Source organism: Carlito syrichta, unplaced genomic scaffold, assembly GCF_000164805.1.
Source record: "Carlito syrichta isolate Samal-C Ts95f unplaced genomic scaffold, Tarsius_syrichta-2.0.1 Scaffold308224, whole genome shotgun sequence".
Taxonomy (NCBI): Eukaryota; Metazoa; Chordata; class Mammalia; order Primates; family Tarsiidae; genus Carlito; species Carlito syrichta.
The window spans coordinates 682,630-687,275 of NW_007252320.1; positions in this window are offsets into that span (position 1 = coordinate 682,630).

The following is a 4,646-nucleotide window of genomic DNA, read 5'->3' on the forward strand; positions in this document are numbered from 1 at the left end:
GAACCCGCGGGCTCAGGCAATCCACTCACCTCAGCCTCCCAAAGGCGCGGGATTATAGGCTGAGCCACTGAGCCCGGCTATGCTGTTTTATGTAAGAGCAAAATGCAGTGGGCCACAGGCCACAGGCCACTCCCGGTTATCTGTGGCTTCCTTTCTCCAACTGTTTGACTAATTCTCACTGCTGACGGCATGAAGCCAGGAAGTACTTGGGGCGGGGGAACTGGTTTCCTTTAACAGAAGGACTCTGTGTGTGGATGTGGTGGATGAGGGTGGGGAGGAAGGGGATGCATTCCATAACCAAGGTCAGCTGAAATTCACATTAGATGTTGATTTGGATTTTGGGGGACGATTGGGTGGGCTGCAGATTAAGGCTAGGAGCACAGGCTTCGAAAACAGAAAACTTGGATCTGAATCACAGCTTCATCAGTTTCTAACTTTGCGATCCAAGAAAAAAAATTATTTGGCCTCAGTTTCCTCATCCATAAAATGGATATCATAATTTTTGTTTGCCTCATGAAGTTGTTGTACAAGTTAAAGGAGTTAATCTGTGTAAGGTGCTTAATAAGCATTGGTGATCATTTTGTGGTTCTTTTATTTCTATTTTTTGTGCACATTTTTTCTAATGAGGTTTGAGCAAGTCCAGCTCACTCACCAGAATCTTGTGTAGGAGAGAGCAGCTACAAGGACCGTGCTGCCCACACACCCAACATGCAGGGCTACGGCCATCCTAGGCTCAGACCCTCCACCACATGGTATGACCTAAAGCCGTAATGTCTACTCGCCTCTAAATCCCTCCTCTAAAAGCCAACAGCATTAACCTTTGAAGTCCTAACCACAGCTTAGATGTGAAAAAGTTTCAACAAGGCATTGCTTTGGGAAGGACATCGTGTTTACCTTTATCTTTCTGGCAGAGATACCTTGATGTATTTTATTTATTTGTTTATTTATTTATTTATTTGAGTTGGAATCTCACTCCATCGCTCGGGCTGAAGTGCAGTGGCACACTCACGGTCACCCCAGCCTCTACCTGCTGGGTTCAGGCGATCCTTCCGCCTCAGCCTTCCAAGTAGCCGAACTACAGGCACACGCTACCACGCCCGGCTAATTTTTTGATTGATTGTAGAGATGAGGTCTCACCAAGTTGTCCGGGCTGGTCTCAAACCCGTGGGCTCAGGCAATCCACTCGCCTCAGCCTCCCAAAGTGCTGGGATTATAGGCTGAGCCACTGAGTTGGGCCTATTTATTTTTAAAATTTATTTTATTTTAAAGATGTGGGGTACAGTTCAGAATTAGGTATACAAGTGATGATTGTACAGGTGAAGTTTATGCCTCCCTTTTGCCCCCGCTTTTGCCTGGTTTGAGATCAGGTGCCCTTACTGATGTTGTGTCACCCCCCTTAACCCCACCCCAGCAGTATTCCGCTACTGTCCATCCCTTTCTTATAGTTTTATGGTAAATGTTCAGGGTCCACTTATGAGTGAGAACACGTGGTACTCTGTTCTTTGTTTCTGTGATAGATCACTGAGTATGATAAACTCTAAATCCATCCAAGTTGCTACAAAGTCCATATGTTTGTTCTTCTTTATGACTGCATAATATTCCATTGAGTATAGGTACCATTTTTAAAAAAAATCTAGTCCAGTTTTGATGGGCAACATGGTTGGTTCCATGTTTTTGCTATTGGGAAGAGTGCTGCAATAAACATGTGGGAGCAGGTATCTTTTTGGAAGAACGATTTGAGTTCCTCAGGTATATACCCAGTAGGAGGATTGCTGGGTCATATGGAAGGTCAATGTCCAGTTCTTTTAGGAATAGCCACACTGTTTTCCAAAGAGGTTGCACTAATTTGCATACTTTGATGCGTTTTCAAGCACTGGGTACAGCTGAGACAATCCCTGTTGGCTTAGGAAGGGAGGAGACCAGACGAGACTATGAACAGACAGGCTTGGGGTAGCCAGTCAGGTGTGGCCTGTCACTCGTGTGCCCAGGGTTGGCCTAGCCCAGCTGAAGTTAGACCAGGAAGGAAGGCAGGTAGTAGGTGTTGCTGGCTCATTTTAAGGCCCAGAGGAAGCCTCTGTTCCTGCTGGAAGAACTCCTAATTAAGAGGCTTCTAGAAACCAAGGCTTCCCCTAAATGGCTTTTCTTGTGACAAGACAAGGCAGCCAGCGGCTGACCTCCAGAGAGAAAAGGAAACCTCTCTCCATGGTTGCTGATGTGAAGCTTCTACAACTTGGGATTTGATCCTTTCTGCTAGGGTGTTTAAATCTATAGTATTGAGTGGTTGGGAGGCTTAAATGAAATGATAAAATCTAGCCCTAGCTTAGGGCCAGGTCTATATGGACCCTGGGGGCGGCTCGCAGTTGCTATGCTTTCTTAAAATGATGCGTGATACTGCCATCTAGTGTTATCTAGCAGAACTTTATTTTAAAATCTAGTCTATTTTAAAATTATTTTAAAATTTATTTTAAAATCTATTTTAAAATTATTTTTAAAATTGTAATCGTAATATACTTACTAATATATTATTATTATTGTTGTTGTTGTTATTTATTCTATTGATCTTAAATCTCCCCCTCAAAACTCTAATCTTCTGTTCTTGATCGAAGTGAACTGATTTAAGTCGTGAGTAGTAATTATTATGATTAAACCTGTCAGTTTAATGTGATATGTTCCTGTACCGAGGGTCAAAAGTCCCCCTTTCTAGTCCCCGTGCTGCCTTTCACTGTGGGGACAGTGGACAGTGGAAAAGTCACAGTCTCTCCATGGTCAATTTTGTTCATCTGTAAAATGGGCTAACCATCCCTGTCCACAGCTGAGCATTGTAGCGAGGATTGCAGTGACATCCATTCAGTCATCCAGCAAAGGGGTCGGTCCCAGGCAAGTAAGGAAGTCAGGGATCCTGCCCCCAGAGAGTTGGCATGCTGTGGATGAAATATGTCACACACACTCACACACACACACACACACACATACTTTCACACACACAATCAGGGACAAAGCGTTAAGCCACTTTTCACATGGACCCACAGAAGGCTCACGTCCTTCATTCCTTTCTTCTTTCATAATATGCCAAATCTGATGCTTATCATGAACTTGCTTTTTCCCTTATCAATATCACAAAGTCCAGTTGCTCTGTCACGGTAGCTAAGATCCAATCCAATTAGACGGCTTCCTCAAGCTGCTTAAGATTTCTGGGCAAGCCAGGTTCGGTGGCTCAGCCTGTAATCCCCGCGCTTTGGGAGGCTGAGGTGAGTGGATTGCCTGAGCCCACGAGTTCGAGACCTGCCTGGGCAACTTGGCGAGCCCTCATCTCTACAATAAATCAAAATATCAGCCGGGCTTGGCAGCGCGCGCCTCTAGTTCCAGCCACTGGAAGACTGAGGCGGAAGGATCACCGGAGCCCAGCAGGTCGAGGCTGCGGTGGCCGGGAGTGGCCACTGCATTCCAGTCTGGGCGACAGAGTGAGACTCCAACTCGAAAAAAAAAAAAAAAAGATTTTCTGGGCAATCGTTATTTTTCAAGAGAGAGACTTGCCCATGCCAGACCTTTCTGGTGCCAAATTTTGCCAGCCCTTTCTTTCCTCTCTTCTTCTCACTAATAAACTTTGTTCTAAAACTTAAAAAACAAAAAAACCCAAAGATTTTCTGATATACTAGCAGGTAACCTTTACCGGGGCCAGGTATTTTGCTCAGTGCTTTACCTATCAATCTTTACAACAATCGTAGGAGCTGTATTTCACAATTTCTTCTATTTACCTGTGGGGAAATGGAGGCAGAGAGAAGTAAAGAAACACATCTGAGGTCACACAGCCAGCCTGCGGCAGCCTGGAATACAAACCCGGGTCCCATGTGACTGTGGAGTTCACACTCTCGCCCCCTGGGCCACCCTGCCATACTGTCTTCTGTGTGTGGCCGCGGCGTCTTCTCTCCCCTCGCATCTGGCCTTCCCATGGCCTCTCACGATATCTCCCCATCTGTACATGACCTGATTCGAGTATCCTGCCCTGGAGGCCGCCCCTGACACCCAGCCCTGCACCTGTTCTCTCACTCGCAACACAGGAAGGCCCATGAGCATGGGTTGTGCCCTGCCATGCATTGTAGAGGCTGTATGTGTCTGTCTCCCCTGGACCCACGGCGAGGGTCTTGTGCGCGTCTGCAGCTGTCTGAACTAAATAAGGGTTTGCTGAGTCGTAGTAAATGAAACAGCACAGGAGAAAGTGCTCTGTAAACGAAAACATCGGAGAAGCATGAGCCAGCAGAAACTTTTACAAGTTCTTCGTGAAATGTAAGCAGATTTAGGACATGAAGTATTCATTTGTGCACGAGTGTTGTCTTCTTTTTGATCTCAGGCCACTTTCCAGACTGACTAAGGATGGCTCCTGCCCTCTTAACCAGGGTCCCCGCTGGACAAATGTTGCCGGTATTCACCGAGGGAGATTTGAAATGATCCCTGCACAAACTTTGTATAAAAGCCAGCATGTGCCTCCTTAAAGACCTTTAAAAAGTATCCGTTAAGTGACTCCAGCTGGGGGGAAATCTCTCCGGGTAATGGAACCCGGCCTCGGCGTCAGGCCCTTGCTTCTGGCCCAGGCTCTGCCCTGTACTGGCTGTTTCTCACGTACCTTCTCCATGGACGAAAAAAGCCGC